Genomic DNA, 22,175 nt, shown 5'->3' with positions numbered 1-22,175 from the left:
GGTGCATGCACATTAGAAGAAACTGAGTGGCCGTGAGAGAGGAACTAGATGACTTTGTCATTATCATCCACTACAAGCATGCTAGTAATTAAGCCATGGGTTACTAATACGAGGAAACATCATTAATATTTGTCTCGATTACTGTTGGTGGCCTTGCGTAGATGCAAAATGTATTTTTTATAGTGGCCTTGTATACAAAAATGGAGGGAGTCCCTCCGTCCTGGTTTATTCGTCACCATTGTAATTTGTGGTAAATTTTGATCAACGATTTAACTGATAAAAATGTTAGTGCATGTGACATCACAAACATTTCATTAGTTAAATTTATGATAAAACTTGACACAGATTACAATAGGGACCAATAAACTAGGACGGAGCTAGTAGTAATGGGATTACTACTAATCTAGAAGCTTAAATGAACTGGCCCCTGGTACTCCTACTAGTAGTACTAGTACTCAAGTTGGAATTCCAATTGCACGGCACAACTTGTTAGGCAAAAAATTCGATACAGGGTGTAGGAAGCGGTTTGGGAATTTGCATGCCTTTCCGACCAGTGAGATACTCCGTACAAAGTATGACAAAGAAATAACCACAGAGAAGGAAGCTAAAAGTAAACAATAAAACGAGCATTTTTGCATTTGTTTTGCATTGAATCGTTTCACAAGCTTGACTAGTGTTGTTTTTCTAGTTTTACAAAAACCGCATTGTAATGTTAAAACGTGCATTTGCCCGTACATAAGTAATAGTAGTACTCCCTCCGTCTAGGTGTATAAAGTCTTCCCTCCTTCTTAGTCACGGTGCACAACCAAAGATGACTTATTCACCTGGACGGAGAGAGTAGCACAGTCTGCAAGCATATATATAGAGAGACATGTAGTGCGATAGTATATAGTACTAAAGTTTGTGTCGTATGCACCTACTTACAAAATGCGTATGGATACACAAGGTTTCCAATATTTCCCTCTTACATGCCTAATCAAGGATGCTAATAATTCCCGAACATTCGGGATTTATCATTTGCGTCACAAAACTAATGAGATCACCTTACGAAACTAAATTATACCCCTACTAAAAGCCACGGTGCTCGAAGGAGCGCTTGCGGCGCGCCACGAATGCGCTGGTGCGCGGCCGTTTCCCAGCGCGCCGACACAATGCCTCTTCCTCATCCTCGCAACTCGCGAGGTCTTGATTGGAGGCTTGCCGGTGGGCGAGCGCGATCTCACCGGTGTGGTGATCCAGCGCCAGCAGGTACACCTCCTCGCTGGAAGCGTGCACCCGGTCCACGTACCGCCAAGCGTAGATGACGCGCTTGGGCCCGACTGCACTCAGGGCTTTGGCACAGGCGTCCTCCACCACCCTCACGGCCCTTGCACGAGCCTTCAACCAAAGAGCCAATTGCCTGACTCTCTCGGACGCGACATAGACCTGCCAGGCAGCTTGCCGCGCGGCGCGCTTCTCTTCCTCGGCCTTCTTCTTCGCCTCTATTTTGGCGTGCTCTGCTGGCGGCAAAGCCTCCCACATGGCAACATCCATTTCTTTCCAAAGCTCTTCAAGGCTGGGGGGGCTCGGTGGGCAGTGCGGCGTTCTCCTCATAGCGGGGAGCCGACGCGTCCTTCGACGCGCGTGCTAGCGAGATTGGGAATGCCGACGCATCCACCTCGACGCGTCGTGGCGAGGAGTGGAACACCGACGTGTCCACCTCGACTAGTGGCGGTGAGGAATGAAATGGTGACGCGTGACCGTCTGGGCGGTGCAGCGAGGGGCGCCTAGGGCTTGGGAGGGGCGATGCCATGGTCGTCGATGTGAGAGGGAGGGGGAGGAGATAGCGATGAACGTGGGCGTTCTTTCGAATGCCATGGGAGGCACAGTATTTATAGCGAGCAATGGCACACCTACATAAGATATGGACAGAGCTGCACTGACTTAGCTGCAGGTCCAGTTGCATCACTGACATGTGGGCGAGACCCTTGTTGGGCCCATATGTCAGTGACCCAATGCACCTGCAGTTAAGTAACTGAAGTAGGGTCCCAGAAGATATGTTGCGTGATTAACGAAACAGCTACGTGGGCATATTTGTTGGAGTAAATTATGGGGGAGGGAAGGGGTGGAAATATTGCTGGTCACAACGGATTGGACAAGCGTGGGGGGAGGAGAGTCATGCATGTAGATTTTTTCCACACGGGGTGGAGTGGTGGGACTGCCGGAGGGAGAAGGAGAGTCTGGCAGGCATAATGGTGGTATCTTAGCTGGTATCATGCACACAGGAATAGCAAACATGCTGATGTGGCAAAGAATTAAAGAAGAGAGGGGGGTTAGAGTAACTAGTGTTCATGCATGCATTGGTAAATACATTTTTTTGTGAAGAACAACAGCATTAGTTGAGTACATTTGCAGACTACAAAAACTATTCCACCGCCTCTATCTTGCTAAGAGTAGGTGAAATTTTTGAATCGATCCCTTTAAACTAGAAGGGAGGTAGTAGTACTCTAATAGCTAACCTTGTTCTGATGACAAGATAGGACATGGCACGCACTTGGACGGAGGAACTAGTCTGCATTGTGCATTTAAGTTTTGTCTGAAGTCAATGTACCTCTACTTTGACCAAACTTATAGAAAAATGTATCAACATTCATAATGTAAAATCAATACTTTTATACTCATTATAAAACATAGTTCTTATACTCATTATAATCAATATTGTAGATATTTATATTTTTAGTATAAATTTGGTCAAACACTTTGCAAACGGTTGACGGAAGTAAAAAGGACCAGAGGGAGTATCATGCATGCGGAGTAGGCAAAAAGAATTGCTAATTTATAGCCGGTCGAAGTCTTAAAGGGCGCGACCGCGCGAGGAAGGCGAAAGTCGTGGGAGGCGCGACGGTTGACGGAATTAAGTGAAGTTACATCCACGCGCCGGCATGGCTTGTGAATAGGCAGAAGCTATACCATCCGGCCTACGATATGGGTCTAGTAGACATGACATCTCGTGGGTCCCGCATAGTTCTCAAGAACTCTTTGGGGGCTTGCAGCCGTTTCTCCACCAGGCAAGCCAGCAACCCCACGCCGTTCGCATGCCCTACTGATCCCCGTCTTCTACCTTACAACAGTTCGCTCCCAGTCGTCCCGTCCTTTCACATTAATTTGCTCCTAGTTTTTTTTGCAGGGTACAACAATTCAACTTCTTCTAACCCTCCTCCAAAATCCATGGCCTCCCAAATCTCCATGGTCGCTGCTGAGTACCAGGTTAGAGCCATCACCCTCGATGAGTTCATCGTCATCTACACACGTGGATCCGTGACGGTGAAATCATGGCTTGCTCGCTTCCTATGCATGTTCAACAGTTCAACGGATGAGTGGGTCGCTGGGCTAGAGGTTGAGTACACCACAGTCCTGGAAAGAGAGAAGGTTCTAAAGAGGCAGAGAGGAAGAAGTCCGCTGGGATCCACGTTTGCGTACATAACGTTTGCTTGGTCTACCACATATGCCATGCCGATGTTGAGTGCCAGGATTTTAAGAACTTCCTCAAGGATGAAAGAGTGAAATTCATTACTACAGACTTTAGGAACGACAGGGATGTCCTCAGTCGGATTGGTCTCATTGTAGGCCAGCCCTTCGATCTCCAGAAGGCAAGCCTGGTGTCCTCCTCTTAGCCTTCAATGCTGACCCTGGCAGCAACCATGATTGATCCTTCATATGCTAAACTGAAGAAACCTCATCACGAGTTTCATCATGCATGAGAGTCGAAGACATTAGATTAAGATCACATCCTGTACGCAGCAATGGATGCCTAACTTTGTTTAAATATCTACAAGGGTTGGATGAAGAAGCGGAGCCCAGTGTCCGGTTCAAGCAAAGAAGTGTCGGCGAAGAGGAAGAGGAAGAGGGACGAGGACGAAGTCAAGGACGTGGACTCGGACTCCGAGTAGGTGGCAGTGTCGTCGCTCATGCTGGTTCTACTATAGTGTCAAGCGGACTAGTTGCTTAGTTTATTTTCAAAGGTGTGTTGTGCTGAGGCCCCAATAGAACTATGTTTATGTTCTTTCTCGTTATTTGAACTCTTTAGTGTGTACAGTAGTACTAGTACCATGCCTTACTATTGTTCTTCTTGCAGTTGGTACTACTGCTCATATCTTCGTGTTCCTACTGTACTTAATACGTTCGTACTAGTAGTATAATTTGGGTTAGTCGATTTGTGAAAGAAGTTCGACGGAGCGAAGGAAGAAGACGGCAGAAGAGGTGGAATAAGCCCTTCTAGCCATCCATGTTGCATCAAACGGCTCACAAGAGTCGACTGACCCAAACTGCTCCTTCAGATTGCAGGATCCATGTGGCATTCAAGGTCTCGAAGGTAGATTCTGTGTCCGCACCCGGTTTGTGGGATCGACGCGCGCGCGACCGGCTTTCTCCGCGACAGCCACCATGCGCGCCTCCTCCGCGCGGGCGAAGATGACAATGAAACGCTAGTTCCTCCTCGCTGGCATGCTGGAGCAAGCGCTCGTCCTCCTCTTCGTACGCTGTGTGCATAAACGCGGCTCCACCAGCTGCTCGTGTGCTTGGCAGTGCAGCGACATCGCGAGGAGGGACTGTAGACGACGTGAGTGGGCGAGCCTTCGGCTTCATGGCACAGGGATGGTGGCGACACGGCGGTGATGGGCGAGAAATTGTTGGCCGGAGCAGGCGGGCACCGGCATGCACAACGGCGGCAGCGGCATATTGACGAGTGTGCGTATGGGAGCTTACTTTAGTTTTATATAGGGTTGGTCAAACTTAAAGGAAAATCGTACTAGTACACGTAAACATTAGACTTAGGCAGCGCTTTTATCAGTTAGTACCACAGCCATGATACGGAATCCTGTGCAAGCGCGTGAACCGTGGTCGCGCGGTCGATTGAATGGTGCGTCACCCTGTCGCGCTCGAAGGACATCCACCGAACCTTTTTGTGTGTGTGAAAACAATCCCCGAATATTACTCAACTTTTTTTCAGGAAAAGTTCTTGACGCTACAATATTTCCATATATTTGAATTTAGCTCCAGTTCGTGTTTATTTGGATTTGGACGTTTTAGGTGTGCCCTAGTTTTTTTAATACTGATTTTGTGTGTGTGACTGAGAGAGAACGTGTGTATGTGTCCATATGTGTGTTATGGCGCAAGGGCAATGTGGAGATGGTGTGCGTGTGATAGAGACAGAGAGGTGTGGATGTGCAAATGATCATGCATGAGTGAGACATAGACAGATGTCGATACGCTGTGTATACATGAGAGAACGGTCTTCTAGTTTACTTGTGTGTGTGTGTGTGTGAGAGAGAGAGAGAGAGGAGCATTGATACGTCTCCAACGTATCTACTTTTCCAAACACTTTTCCCCTTGTTTTGGACTCTAACTTGCATGATTTGAATGAAACTAACCTAGACTGACGCTGTTTTCAGCAGAACTGCCATGATGTTGTTTATTGTGCCGAAAACAAAAGTTCTCGGAATGACCTGAGAATCCACGGAGATAAGTTTTGGAAAATATAAAAAAATACTGGTGAAAGAATCAAGGCCAGGGGGCCACACCCTGTCCACGAGGGTGGGGGGTGCGCCCTCCCGCCCTGGCCGCGCCCTCCCCCCTGGCCGCGCCCCCTGTCTCGTGGGCCCCTTGATGCTCCACCGACCTAAACTCCAAGTCCATATATTCCGTTTCGCGGAGAAAAAAATCAGAGAGAAAGTTTCACCGCGTTTTACGACACAGAGCCACCGCCAAGCCCTAATGTCTCTCGGGAAGGCTGATCTGGAGTCCGTTCAGGGCTCCGGAGAGGGGGATTCATCGCCATCATCGTCATCAACCATCCTCCATCACCAATTTCATGATGCTCACCGCCATGCGTGAGTAATTCCATCGTAGGCTTGCTGGACGGTGATGGGTTGGATGAGATTTACCATGTAATCAAGTTAGTTTTGTTAGGGTTTTATCCCTAGTATCCAGTATGTTCTGAGATTGATGTTGCTATGACTTTGCTATGCTTAATGCTTGTCACTAGGGCCCAAGTGCCATGATTTCAGATCTGAACCTATTATGTTTTCATGAATATATGTGAGTTCTTGATCCTATCTTGCAAGTCTATAGTCACCTACTATGTGTTATGATCCGACAACCCCGAAGTGACAATAATTGGGATACTTCTCGGTGATGACCATAGTTTGAGGAGTTCATGTATTCACTATGTGCTAATGCTTTGTTCCGGTTCTCTATTAAAAGGAGGCCTTAATATCCCTTAGTTTCCACTAGGACCCCGCTGCCACGGGAGGGTAGGACAAAAGATGGCATGCCAATTCTTTTCCATAAGCACGTGTGACTATATTCGGAATACATGCCTACATTATATTGATGAATTGGAGCTAGTTCTATGTCACCCTATGTTATAGCTATTACATGAGGAATCGCATCCGACATAATCATCCATCACTGATCCAATGCCTACGAGCTTTTCACATATTGTGCTTTGCTTATTTACTTTTCTGTTGCTACTATTACAATTACTACAAAACTATTATCTTTACTTTTGCCACTGTTAGCATTACTATCATATTACTTTGCTACTAAATACTTTGCTGCAGATACTAAGTTATCCAGGTGTGGTTGAATTGACAACTCAACTGCTAATACTTAAGAATATTCTTTGGCTCCTCTTGTGTTGAATCAATAAATTTGGGTTGAATACTCTACCCTCGAAAGTTGTTGTGATCCCCTACACTTCTGTGTTACCAAGACTAATTTCTGGTGCCGTTGCCGGGGAGCATAGCTCTATTCTTTGAGTCACTTGGGATTTATATCTGTTCATCACTATGAGGAACTTGAAAGACGAAAGAACCAAGATTTTTACCTCAACTACGAGGGGAGGTAAGGAACTGCCATCTAGCTCTGCACTAGATTCTCCTTCTATTATTAATAAGCTTGCGACACCTAAACCTGCTACTGCTATGAATTCTGATAGTCGCATGTTATTGATGATGCCACTTCTGCTATGCATGATACTTATGATCAAACTACTTCTGTGCGTGATACCACTGTGCCATTAGGTGAATTTCTTGATGAACAACTTGCTAGGGTTAGAGAGAATGAAATTATTGAAGATGCTATTATTGATGATAGTGATGATGAAAGTTCTCCCCCTGATTATGAATTGCCTATTGTTCCTGAGGGTTATGTTGTGAATGAGGAAGCTGCTAGAGCTATCTTTGCTTGCAAAGATAGATATGATCTTAAAAAGTTATTAGCTAAATGGAAGTAGCAATCTCTTAATGCTAGAATGAAACCTGACCCTGCTTTTGCTACTTCACCTATCTGTGTTACTGATAAGGATTATGAATTCTCTGTCGATCCTGAAATAATTACTTTGGTTGAATCTTATCCTTTTTATGGCCTGGAATCTGAAACTGTTGTGGCACATCTTACCAAGTGGAATGATATAGCCACCCTGTTTACTAATGATGAGAAGTCTCGCTATTATTATATCCTTACGATATTTCAGTTCTCATTAAAGGGTGATGCTAAGACTTGTTTTAATTCTCTTGATCCTGGTTGTGTGCGTAGTCCCTAGGATATGATTTATTACGTCTCTGCTAAATATTTCTCTGCTCATAAGAAACAAGCTGCCTTGCGAGAAATATATAATTTTGTGCAAATAAAAGAAGAGAGTCTCCCACAAGCTTGGGCAAGGCTTCTCCGATTACTCAATGCTTTGCCTGATCATCCTCTTAAGAAAAATGCAATACTTGATATCTTTTATAATGGACTAACCGATGCTTCCAAGGACTACTTGGATTGTTGTGCTGGTTGCGTTTTCAGGGAAAGAACAACCGACCAAGCTGAACTACTATTGAATAGTATGTTGACTAATGAAAATAATTGGACTCTTCCTGAGCCAATTCCTGAGGCAATCCCTGAGCCATTGAGCCAACTCCTGAGCCTATTCCTAAACCCACTCCGAAGAAGAGAGGTGTTCGATTTCTCAGTCCTGAAGATATGCAAGAGGCAAAGAAATAAATGAAATAAAAAGGTATTAAAGCTGAAGATGTTAAGAATTTACTACCTATTGAAGAAATACATGGTCTTAATATACCGCCTGTTGAACAAACACATTATCTTGATAACCCGACACAGGTAGTAAAGGTAAATTCTCTCTATAGATATGAAAAAGTTGAAATTCCCTCTACTAAATTTCATAGCCCATGCTTAGATGAATTTGATGACTTTATGGCTAGACAAGAAAGTTTTAATGCTTATGTTGGTAGAGAATTAAAGAATAATGCTTTCGAGATAGGACGCTTGAGTGATTATATGGCTAGAGATAAAGGTGAACTTAAACTCATTAGCAAATATGCTTCTATGGTTACCACTCAAGCGGAGCAAGTACTTAAAGCTCAAAATGATTTACTTGATGAATTAAATAAAAAACATGACTTTGCTGTTAGAGTGGCTACTAGAACTGGTAGAATGACTCAGGAACCTTTGTATCCTGAAGGCCACCCTAAGAGAATCGAGCAGGATTCTCAAAGAAATAATTTAGAGCCACCTAGTTCTTCTAAAAAGAAGAAAAAGAAAAACGATAGGACTTTGCATGCTTCTAGTGAACCTGTTGTAGACACACCTGAGAATCCCAATGATATTTCTATTTCTGATGCTGAAACACAATCAGGTGATGAACATGAACCTAGTGATAATGTTAATGGTAAGGTTCATGTTGATGCTCAACCTAGCAAAAATAATGACGTAGAGATTGAACCTACTGTTGATCTTGATAACCCACAATCAGAGTGTCGGTGTACTAGAGTAGGGGTACCCTAGTATCCCGAACTTGTGCACGGGCAGTTGCAGCAACCCGCGGCAAGGCTTGCCGGGTGACCGCCAAGGTCCTCCATGTTTCCTTTGGAGCCATTCAAGAACAAAGTATTCAAGCCAAGGAGACAAGGCCCCGGCAAGAGGAGCTTGCCGGGAAGGCCAACCAAGGCATCTCAAGGAACTTGCCGCGATGCGCCACGCGTCCCGGCGAGGCCCGGTGAGCGACAAGCTTCCGGACGCGACAAGACAACGACCGCGGCAAGACGCTTGCCGCGGTAAGCTACCACTCTGTACCTGCGCTCCAGCACATCCACCAAAGTGTCGCCCTGGGGCCTTTCCAGGCGCGCGTGGCAAGAGGCTGTGCAGCCAGCGGTGCACGGTGGCAAGCGACGCTGACAAGATTGCCATCGTGGCGAGCGGTGGCGTCCCTGACGGTCCCTGTTTGCACTATTTGGGCGACATAGATGGGCATTTAATGCCCTTGTCCCCTGCCGTCAGGGTTAGGTAGGATACACTGTACAGGTAGTTGTACCAACCGCAATTCCTTTTCCATTTTTACCCTTGTCTATGTTGCCACCTGTCGGAGACCCCTTTAGCATATAAAAGGAGGCCCATGCGCAACGTAGAGGGGGGGTCGAAGGTAGAAAAACACTCACGCTCGGTCTCGTTAGCAGCTAGTGTGTACTATAGCACTCAGCGCTCCCGAGCAAGTACTCAATACATTCAGACATGCAGCAGTAGGAGTGTTATATCTCCGGAGAGCTCTGAAGCTGGGTAAATCGCTCGTGTGCTTCCCCACGATCTGCTCTTCGTGCAACCTCCGCCCCCCGCCGAATCGAAAGGGGCTCGGTCCGCCGGTCCCATAGGTGTTCGTGGATCAGCTTCCCCATCATCTTTGGCGCGCCAGGTAGGGGACGACACCAAATCGAGCCACTGGCCAGACACCTTTCGCTCTAGTCTATGGAGCAGAGGCAGTTCTCCCCACGGAACTCCTATACGGGTCACCTCGAGTGCTCGCTTATGATGAGTGTTAGGACCCCGACTCGATGTCACATTGATCTAGCCGGTAACACCTCATATCACTTTGCGGCCTCACGCACGGTATCCCCACGGGTGTCGCCTTACCTTTACCCGGGACCGTTTGCGCCTTTTGGCTCTTGTATATGATAGTGTCGCTAGCATCCATATGAAAAGGAGCCCGGGCTGACATGACTAGTCGTAAACCCAAAGTGGCACAGACTTACAGGGACAGGCATCCATGACCCAGCTTCGAACGTGTCGGTCATCAGCAGGTGGGTCCGGGCTGTAGCACTGGGCTAGCAGGACTCCGGTAAACCGGGCTGTAGCGGGCTAACAGGACTCCGGTACTCAATGCGTGACATTTCCCCGAAGGGACAGACACAGGAACGAAGAAGGACACATGCCGGCCAGCCTAAGTGTTCCAGAGCAGTAGCAAGCTACCATGGCTCGGCGGTAACACTAGGAGACATTTCCCGGTAAGAGAGGCTACTAAAGATAAACAACTAGATAGTCAGATCCCACACATACCAAGCATTTCAATCATACACACAATATGCTCGATATGTGCAAATACAACGAAGCATCACAACATGACTCTACGACACAAGTACTTTATTTAAGGCTCAGGGAGCCATACATAACATACACAAAGGAACGGGTCTCACGACCCAGTATTCAAGTCATACAGTCATACAAACCAACAGCGGAAGTAACTTGTCTGAGTATAGACAACTAGTAAAATAAAAGAGGCTTGGAAAGCCTAACTATACTACGTGGTCCTTCATAAGCTCAGGGTCACCACCTGGGCCTTTAGCCTACTCGTTGATGTCAACGTCTACATAGAACCCATCAGAAGGGGTTGCAGCGTCTTTTGTAAAAATGTAAATTATAGCAACATGAGTACAAAGGTACTCAGCAAGACTTACATCAGATCCTACATACATGCATATAATCAAGAAGGGTTGGTGGAGTTATTGCAGCAAGCCAGCTTTGACTCTTGGCTAGACTATCCTACGATACTTCAACTTGAAATGGTTTTGCGCACACGAGTCCACTACTCACCACTTCAATACACTACCGAGGATTCGCCCCCGTCTTCCTACGGAAGAGCCATCCTCGGCACTCACACTTATCTTGAGGCTTTTAGTAGTTTCCATTTACTTGTCTATGAACTGTATAGGCAACCAAGTAGTCCTTTACCGCGGACGCGGCTATTCGAATAGATCATGATAACCCTGCAGGGGTGTACTTCTTCATACACGCTCTCACCACTTACCGTCGTTTACACGACATGTACTCGGCAACCTTCAAGCGGAAGCCCAACGTGGGTGTCGGCCACGACCTACCTAATCACCTAAGTCTCCAGTCCAGGTTTATCGCCTATCCAGGTTCCATCCGCAGGGAGTCCGGCCGAGGTTTCCCATACGGCCCCGAACGATGTGAACAGGGTTCCCGAAATACCTAACGGGTATTCGGTACACCGTGCCACGTACCTACCGCATCACAGCCCACCCCTACGGTCAGCGCTGTCCACGGCCTCCAGTAGGCTACAAACACCAGAAACTATTTGCAACTCCTGGACGGAGAACTAGGGTGAATAAGAAGCCGAGAGGGTCCATTGGTTTCGGGCCCAATGCATGGTAGTAGCTGATTCTTAAATCACACATACAGATCTCAGTGCTTAAGGTCGGCTTCAATGAAACAACCCACCATGTACTCCTACATGGCCTCTCATCGATACCTTTACCAAATCGTGTTCACCACACCACTCTCATTACCGACATAATCATTTCACTCTAGCCCATCACCCAGATGAACCAGACCTGATACGACTCTAAGCATAGCAGGCATAGCAAGGTAGGAACAACACATACATATGGCTCAATCAACTCCTACACATGCTAGTGGGTTTCATCTAGTTACTGTGGCAATGACAGGTCATGCAGAGGAAATGGGTTCAACTACCGTAGCACACAACAGTTTGAAACGCGTTGTCTTAATGCAATAAAGGAGAGCAGGAGCGAGAACATGGGATTGTATCAATATGATCAAATGGTTGGTTGCTTGCCTGATGGTTCGATGCACTGATACGATTCTTCGTTAGGGTAATCACGGTACTCCTCGGAGGCAGAACATGTCGCAAAGGACACCGATACACAACCATCACCAAACAATGTGCAACAATATGATGCATGCATGAAACATGGCAATATGAGTGTGTTGGGCTAATGCAACTAAAACCAGAAGGGTTTGAACCAATTTGAATCAAAGATTCAAATTTCAAACTCAAACATGGCCTTTTAAAGTGCTTTTCCTTGTTCTGCTTTAAACATCAATTTAACTTGTTTGATCATGCATGAAAATAGTACAGATGGATAGATTGGATTTTTCTGATCATTTTTCATATATAATTTGTCTGATTTGGAGTTACAGAATAAAAGTTATGAATTTTTGAAGTTTAAATTATATTCTGGAATTTCCTGATTTAATTTAAATCAAGAAATATATATATTGCGCCAGCATGACGTCAGCACGACGTCAGCGGTCAACTGCGGCTGGCTGGGGTCAAACCTGACGTGTGGGGTCCACACGTCAGTGACAGGGGGGTTTAACAGAGGTTAGTTTAATCCTAATTAGGAATTAGTGGCGCTGGGGCCCACTGGTCAGTGTCAGGGGGGTTAATTAACAGTGATTAGCACTAAGCTAACCACCTGGCCGACGGGGCCCACGCGTCAGTGACTCTGGGGGGGTCAAACCCCAGGTCAAACAGGTCAAACCCGCCGGCGGCTAGTCGCCGGCGAGGTCCGCGGCGTACATGTGCCTCGGGTTTCCTCTGTGGTGCTCCAAACGGTGTGCGGCTAGGTGCGTTGGAAAGCTAGCTCGATGGCGCGTCGGGCGGTGGCCGTGGCTGGGCCTGGGGTGGCCAGAGTCGACGGCGGCGAGCTCGGCTGCGGCCGCCGGGGTTCGGTCGTGCACGGATACGTGGTTGGAGCTCGAAGGCGAGCGAAGCGAGGCGCTAGGGATGCTCTACGGGGCCTTACGAACTTGCTGGACTCGCTGGGGTGACCAAATGGTCACCGGAGCTGCGTCGACGGCGAGCTCGGCGACGGCGGAGGTTCGGCCGTGGTGGGAAACGGAGCTACGGCGCGGGAACAAGGGGGAGAAGAGAGGGAAACGGTGGCGTAGCTCACCGCGGTTGCAGCGGGCGTCGAAGCGGGCTCGGGGACGCACTGGAGACGGCGAATCGACGGCGATGGTGGTCGGAGCCCGAGGAGGAAGACGATGGCGACGGCGGCTCCACAGGGCGTCCGGCGTCTTGTGGCTTGACGGAGAGCTTCAGGGCGAGGGGGCGGAGCTCCTGCGCGAGTCGGGAAGGCGAGGGGAGGCCGGTAGCGGCTGCTATGGCGAACGGCGGCGATGGGTGTGTTCGGACACGGGAGGGAGAGAGCGAGGGAGAGGAGAGGAAGAACCGGGGAGAGTGAGAGAGTACGGGGAGGGGGGCGTGGCGTCGTTCCAGGGCATCCAGACGAGGAGGGGGGGAGGCAGGCAGGCAGGCGAGCTGGTGGCGTGGCGCGGTGGCGCGCGCGCGCGCCGGGCACACTCCCCTCCCTCTGTCGAGGACGAAGACGACAGAGGAGGAGGCGGGCTGGGCCGCCTGCTGGCTGGGCCGGCCAGCTACTGCTGGGCTGCACAGGGAGGAGCCCCAGGTAAGCTTCTCCTTCTTTTATTTATTTTGTTTTCTAATTTCTGACATTTGTTTTGATTTAAATAAAATATTAAATCATTTATTTACCTTATGCCAATTTTTGCAGGAGCTAGATATATTATTCCAGAGCTCCCCAACAGGTGGCATAATTTTTGGACATATATTAATATATATAACTAATATATTTCCAATGCAAATATTTATGCATTAACTCCAAATGCCCAAAATAAATACCTATGAGCTCTTAAAAATATTGATTTGATTTTTATCTCTGTCCAATATTTTCAGAGAGCAACATGAGCATTTTCTTGGACCCTTTTGGAGAAATTTTTATTTGGGTCATTTTCAAAATGATTCTGAGGGTTTCACAAATCCCCATTTCAAGTTAAATGGAATTCTAAACATGATGCACACACTCTGATGCATGACTAGCTAGGGTGTGACAACTCACCCCCACTCAAAAGAATCTCGTCCCGAGATTTGGGTTCCTCCGGGAAGAAGGCGGGATACTCGAGTCGAAGACGATCCTCCCTTTCCCAAGTTGCTTCATCCTCAGAATGGTGCGACCATTGTACTTTGAGAAACTTGATATTATGACGTCGGGTGGTACGTTCGACCTGATCGAGGATACGAATGGGGTACTCTTGATATGTAAGATTATCTTGGAGATCAAGCGTTTCGTGGTCCACTCCACGGATAGGATCCGAGAAGCAACGCCTGAGTTGAGAAACGTGGAAGACATCGTGGACTCTGGAGAGGTGCGGAGGTAGTTCCAACTGGTAGGCAACTTCTCCTCGTTTGGCGAGAATGCGAAAAGGTCCAATATAACAAGGAGCCAATTTGCCTTTGATACCGAAACGATGGGTTCCCTTCAGAGGGGTGACCCGAAGATAAGCCTTCTCGTCAACCTCGAAAGTCATAGCCTTATGTTTTCGGTCATATTGACTCTTTTGACGAGATTGGGCTGTTTTCAACTTTTCACGAACGATACGAACTTGTTCTTCTGCTTCCTGAATCATATCCGGGCCAAAGAATTGTCTTTCCCCGGTCTCTGACCAGTTAAGGGGTGTTCGACACCGTCGTCCATAGAGAACTTCAAAAGGGGCTTTACCCAAGCTAGATTGATAGCTGTTGTTGTAAGCGAATTCGGCAAATGGAAGGCACTTCTCCCAGTCCATTCCGAATGAGATAACAGAGGCTCAAAGCATGTCTTCTAGAATCTAGTTGACGCGTTCCACTTGACCACTCGACTGAGGGTGGAAGGCGGTGCTAAAGGAGAGACGGGTTCCCATAGCGTTTTGGAAACTTTCCCAAAATCGAGAGGTGAAAAGACTTCCTCGATCCGAGTTAATTTCCAAAGGAACACCATGGAGGGACACTATTCGGGAGATGTATAAGTCTGCCAGCTGACTAGCGGTTATACTCTCACGAATAGGTAAGAAATGGGCTACTTTGGAAAGACGATCGACAACGACGAAGATAGCATTATTCCCTCTCTTGGTCCTGGGAAAACCGGTAATGAAATCCATACCAATTTTATCCCATTTCCATTCAGGAATAGCTAAGGGTTGAAGGGTGCCAGCAGGCCGTTGATGCTCTGCTTTTACACGGCGACAAACGTCGCAATTAGCAATATACTGGGCAATTTCTCTCTTCATCCTAGTCCACCAGAACCTCTGGCGTAGGTCCTGATACATCTTAGTACTACCGGGATGAATGGAGAGAGGAGATTCATGAGCTTCCTTAAGGATCAATCGCCTCAGGTTTCGCACTTTGGGAACCACTAGTCGATTCCCGAAGTATACGACCCCTTGATCATTAATGGAGAAGCAATTCGCAATTCCTTTCTGGATGTTTCTCTTGATGCGGGAAATTCCCGGATCTACCTTCTGTGCTTTGATAATCTGATCCGTAAGGGTAGGTTTTGCTACCAGGGTGGAAAGAAAACCTTGAGGAACAATGTGAAGGTTAAGCTTCCGAAATTCCTCATGGAGAAGCGGTTGAGTTTGTTGTAACATCAGGTTGTTACAATAAGATTTACGACTTAGCGCATCAGCCATGACGTTGGCTTTCCCTGGGGTGTAGGTTATTCCTAAGTCGAAGTCTGTGATCAACTCAACCCAACGTCTTTGCCTGAGATTCAAATCCGGTTGGGTGAAAATGTACTTCAGACTTTGGTGATCAGTGAATATTTCGCAACGATTACCGAGGAGGTAATGTCGCCAGGTCTTAAGTGCATAGACTACGGCTGCAAGCTCTAGATCATGATTAGGATAATTCTCCTCATGTGGGTGCAATTGCCGTGAAGCGTAGGCAATTACGTGTCGATCTTGCATGAGAATGCAACCTAGTCCTTGTCGTGAGGCGTCGCAGTAGATAACAAAGTCCTTGAAGAAGTCTGGCGGTACCAGTACGGGAGCAGAGGTCAGGCGTCTTTTCAGTTCCTGAAAGCTGTGCTCACATTGTGGAGTCCATTCGAACTTCTTATCTTTCTTGAGGAGTTCGGTTAGAGGTTTAGCAACCTTGGAGGAGTTCTCGACAAAGCGACGACAATAGCTCGCTAAGCCCAGAAAACTCCGAACTTGCTTGACCGATTCAGGTGGAGTCCAATTAAGGACAGCTTGGACTCGCTCAGGGTTAACAGCAATACCTTCACCAGATATTACATGACCCAGATAGGTCACTTCTGACAACCAAAATTCACATTTGGAAAACTTGGCATAAAGGCGATGCTCTCGAAGTTTCTGCAACACTAGCCTTAGATGTTCGGCATGTTCCTCCTCGTTCCTGGAGTAGATGAGTATATCATCGAGGTAAACCACGACGAATTTATCCAAATACTCCATGAAGATTGAGTTCATTAACCGAGAAAAGGTGGCTGGAGCGTTGGTTAGACCGAAGGACATGACGGTGTACTCGTATTGGCCATAGCGAGTAACAAAGGCCGTTTTTGGAATGTCCCCGTTTCTGATTTTGATTTGATGGTAGCCCAACCTCAAATCCATCTTGGAGAAGATTGAGGATCCAGCAAGCTGATCATACAGGTCGTTGATCCTGGGGAGCGGATATTTGTTCTTGATTGTGACCAAATTGACAGGTCGATAATCTACAACCATCCGGTCCGTACCATCCTTCTTCTTGATGAATAGGACGGGGCAAGCCCACGGAGATGAGCTGGGGCGGATGAAACCCTTTTTCAAGGACTCATCGAGTTGTTTCTTAAGCTCGGCTAGTTCTAGTGGTGCCATCTTATAAGGTCTTCTAGCAATCGGAACGGTTCCTGGAATGAGGTCTATTATGAACTCAACATCCCTGTCAGGTGGGACACCTGGCAATTCCTCTGGGAAGACATCCGGGAAGTCACGGACTACCGGCACGTCCTCAAGGTCTGGCAAAGGGCTAGCGTTAAGAGAATATAATTGTCGCTTGGCTATTCGGGTCAAGACATTGACTATCTTCCCCGAAGGATGGGTAAGTTGAACAGTCCTAGTGAAGCAATCAATTTGGGCATGATGAGCTGACATCCAGTCCATACCCAGAATGATATTAATATCTGAAGATTTAAGGGCTATCAAAGACGCGAGGAAAACAAGTCTGTCGACCTGGATTTCATTTCCATGGCTTACTCTAGAAGTTTGCCATTTGGATCCCGGAGTTTGAATTACCATAGAGGTTGGCATATCACCGAATGCGACGTTATGCAAACGAGCATAATTTTCGGATATGAAAGAATGAGAGGCTCCTGTATCGAAAAGAACAGATGCCGGGTGGCAATTAACAAGAAGCGTACCGAGAACGACGTTGGGATCCTCTTGAGCTTCTTCGGCAGAGATACAGTTGACATGGCCACGTGAGGCGGTGGCCGGCTTGGCGTGGAACACTTTCCCTGTCGGCTTGCCACGGCCAACGGCTTTAGTAGATTGGTTGGGGTTGGTCTGGGGACACTCACGCATACAGTGGCCAGATTCCCCACACTTGAAACAAGTCACGGAACTGGTACGTGGAGGAGCATTGTTGGTTGGACCCCCATAGGGCTTAGCCGGTGCAGACTGTTGAACAGGGCGAGGCGCCTGGAAAGATGGCCTCGGTGTGAACCTGGGTGGCAGGGCGGTGTTGGGTACCCACACGCGGCGCTTCTGAGGACCAGCACCGGATGAGGAACCCATGTCACGGCCATGCTTGCGTGTTGCGTCATAGTCAGTCTGACCAGTTTCAGCACTGATGGCTTTGTTGACAAGTTTCTGAAAAGATGTGCACTCATGCAGACGGAGGTCACGGCGAAGCTCAGGACTAAGTCCCTTACGGAACCTACACTTCCTCAGTTGCATATCGTGCGAGGTTACCAAACTCCCTGCTGTAAGCATCCACGGAGAGTCGGCCTTGGGTGAAATTGCAAAATTCCTCACGTTTATGGTCCATGAGACCCTCCGGAATGTGATGTTCACGGAAAGCCTCGCTGAATTCAGCCCAAGTAGTGACATGGCCCGCTGGGCGCATAGCTCCATAATTCTCCCACCATAGACTGGCGGGGCCTTCAAGATGATATGCAGCAAAGATGACCTTGTCAGCCTCCGCTACCAGCACGGAACGCAGTTTGTGAGAGATACTGCGAAGCCAGTCATCAGCGTCGAGAGGCTCGACGGAGTGGTGGAACGTGGGTGGATGTAATTTGATAAAATCACTGAGTGACACCACGTTAGTCATCTGATGGTGTGCTGTGTTCTGTTCAATACGCTCCAACAAACGGTTGGTCTCCCACTTGTTTCTCTCAGCTTCCATCATAACCTCGGCTAGGGAAGGGGGATGAGGCAGATTTGCATCCCTGACTTCACTGCCTTCGGCCTGCTCTTGAGGAGCAGGGTTAGTGCACGTGTTGACCATCCTAGGTAAACAAGACAATGATTTAGTCAGGATGATAAAATTCCGACATAGGATATAAAATGTAAGGAATAACTCGAAATGCAAGATGATCATCCGTATGACATGGTAAATACAGAAACTGCTTCTTTATTCCATCGTCATACACACCATACAGGGTTTAGTACAAGACCAAACAAAGTACTATTACGGTGAAAAGAGGATTACATCTCATCGGAGGCATCCCAAGCTCCTATACATTATTTTTCTACATCTCCGGAAAGAGTACAAACTAGGTCATATCCCACGAGTCACGCGGGACGATAGACGACACAGCTAGTGCGAACTAGTGATACCACCACTAACTCAGACCGATCCGTAGTAGTCCTCGTAGAAGTCACCTCCATAGCCTGGAAGCTCAACATGATCATCCGGAAATAGACGATCTCGCGGAGCTTGTGGACCATAGGGGCTAGGATGAGGTCTTGGACCAACAGATGGTGGCCTGCGGGGACCGCGAGGTGGGGTGATGCCTCCTACATCACGCCAACCCATCACGTCTGGCAGAGCAGATCTCACAGGATAGAGATCGCGCATATCCGAATATCCAGCTTGCACCGCCGGTGCGAACCGAGTCAATGTGGCCCAGTGGTCAGCACGGGTATTGAAGAGCTCTAACCTCAAGGCCCGATTTTCACGGTCCTTATCCTCGAGCATCTCAGCAGTGGTGCGAGTCCGTGAATCCTCCTGAGTGGGGTCAGCATAGATAGCCTGGAGATACCCTTGTGCTCCCGGAAGTGATCCTGGCATATACCGGAAATCAGAGTCCCGAAATAGTCCAGATCTGACTCGCATGATGGTCATCATAGAGTAGGCGGCGTCCTGCACAGCCATCTCAATAGTAACCCCGAGTCCATAGGAGCAGTGAAGGGGCTCGGTGGATCCAGGATAAGATGGAAATATCCTGACAGTGCAGAGGTATCCAGCCTCAGTCATTACCCTGACCAACATGGCAGTATGGCCGGGTACATCTAGGCATTGGGTCAGGCGAACCACTTGATTGAGGTCGCGAGTGGCCATCTGAAAGCACAATCATAATGCAAAGGCATTAGAATTTCTAGCAAAATTTCGGCAGCATAACAGCTCAAGAAGGATTTTGAGACATTTGACAAAGGATTACATACACACTCAACATCATCATATCAAGTTCTGAGACCATCCTAGCAACATAATGTGATAGTAGAATTGAACTAGGCTTGTATTCATCAAACCTATAAGGTACTACTGATTAGTAACACGTGATCCTGATAGAGAGAACAGATCCTAATTCCTTAACCCCCGGTGGAAGAATAGACTGACTCAGATCAGAATGTCATAAGATAAAGGAGTAAAAAGAGCCTTACGTTCCAACCCACAAACAATTCCCCTACATATAACTAAAGAATTTCTAGACTCAACATCGACCAGTTTGGCTTGGAGAACCTACAGGCAGTCCGGCTCTGATACCAACGCTGTCAGGACCCCGACTCGATGTCACATTGATCTAGCCGGTAACACCTCATATCACTTTGCGGCCTCACGCACGGTATCCCCACGGGTGTCGCCTTACCTTTGCCCGGGACCATTTGCGCCTTTTGGCTCACGTATATGATAGTGTCGCTAGCATCCATATGAAAAGGAGCCCGGGCTGACATGACTAGTCGTAAACCCAAAGTGGCACAGACTTACAGGGACAGGCATCCATGACCCAGCTTCGAACGTGTCGGTCATCAGCAGGTGGGTCCGGGATGTAGCACTGGGCTAGCAGGACTCCGGTAAACTGGGCTGTAGCGGGCTAACAGGACTCCGGTACTCAATGCGTGACATTTCCCCGAAGGGACAGACACAGGAACGAAGAAGGACACATGTCGGCCAGCCTAAGTGTTCCAGAGCAGTAGCAAGCTACCATGGCTCGGCGGTAACACTAGGAGACATTTCCCGGTAAGAGAGGCTACTAAAGATAAACAACTAGATAGTCAGATCCCACACATACCAAGCATTTCAATCATACACACAATATGCTCGATATGTGCAAATACAACAAAGCATCACAACATGACTCTACGACACAAGTACTTTATTTAAGGCTCAGGGAGCCATACATAACATACACAAAGGAACGGGTCTCACGACCCAGTATTCAAGTCATACAGTCATACAAACCAACAGCGGAAGTAACTTGTCTGAGTACAGACAACTAGTAAAATAAAAGAGGCTTGGAAAGCCTAACTATACTACGTGGTCCTTCATAAGCTCAGGGTCACCACCTGGGCCTTTAGCCTACTCGTTGATGTCAACGTCTACATAGAACCCATCAGAAGGGGTTGCAGCGTCTTCTGTAAAAATGTAAATTATAGCAACATGAGTACAAAGGTACTCAGCAAGACTTACATCAGATCCTACATACATGCATATAATCAAGAAGGGTTGGTGGAGTTATTGCAGCAAGCCAGCTTTGACTCTTGGCTAGACTATCCTACGATACTTCAACTTGAAATGGTTTTGCGCACACGAGTCCACTACTCACCACTTCAATACACTACCGAGGATTCGCCCCCGTCTTCCTACGGAAGAGCCATCCTCGGCACTCACACTTATCTTGAGGCTTTTAGTAGTTTCCATTTACTTGTCTATGAACTGTATAGGCAACCAAGTAGTCCTTTACCGCGGACGCGGCTATTCGAATAGATCATGATAACCCTGCAGGGGTGTACTTCTTCATACACGCTCTCACCACTTACCGTCGTTTACACGACATGTACTCGGCAACCTTCAAGCGGAAGCCCAACGTGGGTGTCGGCCACGACCTACCTAATCACCTAAGTCTCCAGTCCAGGTTTATCGCCTATCCAGGTTCCATCCGCAGGGAGTCCGGCCGAGGTTTCCCATACGGCCCCGAACGATGTGAACAGGGTTCCCGAAATACCTAACGGGTATTCGGTACACCGTGCCACGTACCTACCGCATCACAGCCCACCCCTACGGTCAGCGCTGTCCACGGCCTCTAGTAGGCTACAAACACCAGAAACTATTTGCAACTCCTGGACGGAGAACTAGGGTGAATAAGAAGCCGAGAGGGTCCATTGGTTTCGGGCCCAATGCATGGTAGTAGCTGATTCTTAAATCACACATACAGATCTCAGTGCTTAAGGTCGGCTTCAATGAAACAACCCACCATGTACTCCTACATGGCCTCTCATCGATACCTTTACCAAATCGTGTTCACCACACCACTCTCATTACCGACATAATCATTTCACTCTAGCCCATCACCCAGATGAACCAGACCTGATACGACTCTAAGCATAGCAGGCATAGCAAGGTAGGAACAACACATACATATGGCTCAATCAACTCCTACACATGCTAGTGGGTTTCATCTAGTTACTGTGGCAATGACAGGTCATGCAGAGGAAATGGGTTCAACTACCGTAGCACACAGCAGTTTGAAACGCGTTGTCTTAATGCAATAAAGGAGAGCAGGAGCGAGAACATGGGATTGTATCGATATGATCAAATGGTTGGTTGCTTGCCTGATGGTTCGATGCACTGATACGATTCTTCGTTAGGGTAATCACGGTACTCCTCGGAGGCAGAACCTGTCGCAAAGGACACCGATACACAACCATCACCAAACAATGTGCAACAATATGATGCATGCATCAAACATGGCAATATGAGTGTGTTGGGCTAATGCAACTAAAACCAGAAGGGTTTGAACCAATTTGAA

Source organism: Triticum dicoccoides, chromosome 2B, assembly GCF_002162155.2.
Source record: "Triticum dicoccoides isolate Atlit2015 ecotype Zavitan chromosome 2B, WEW_v2.0, whole genome shotgun sequence".
In the NCBI taxonomy this organism is placed as follows: Eukaryota; Viridiplantae; Streptophyta; class Magnoliopsida; order Poales; family Poaceae; genus Triticum; species Triticum dicoccoides.
Note: the sequence above shows the minus strand (reverse complement) of the source record.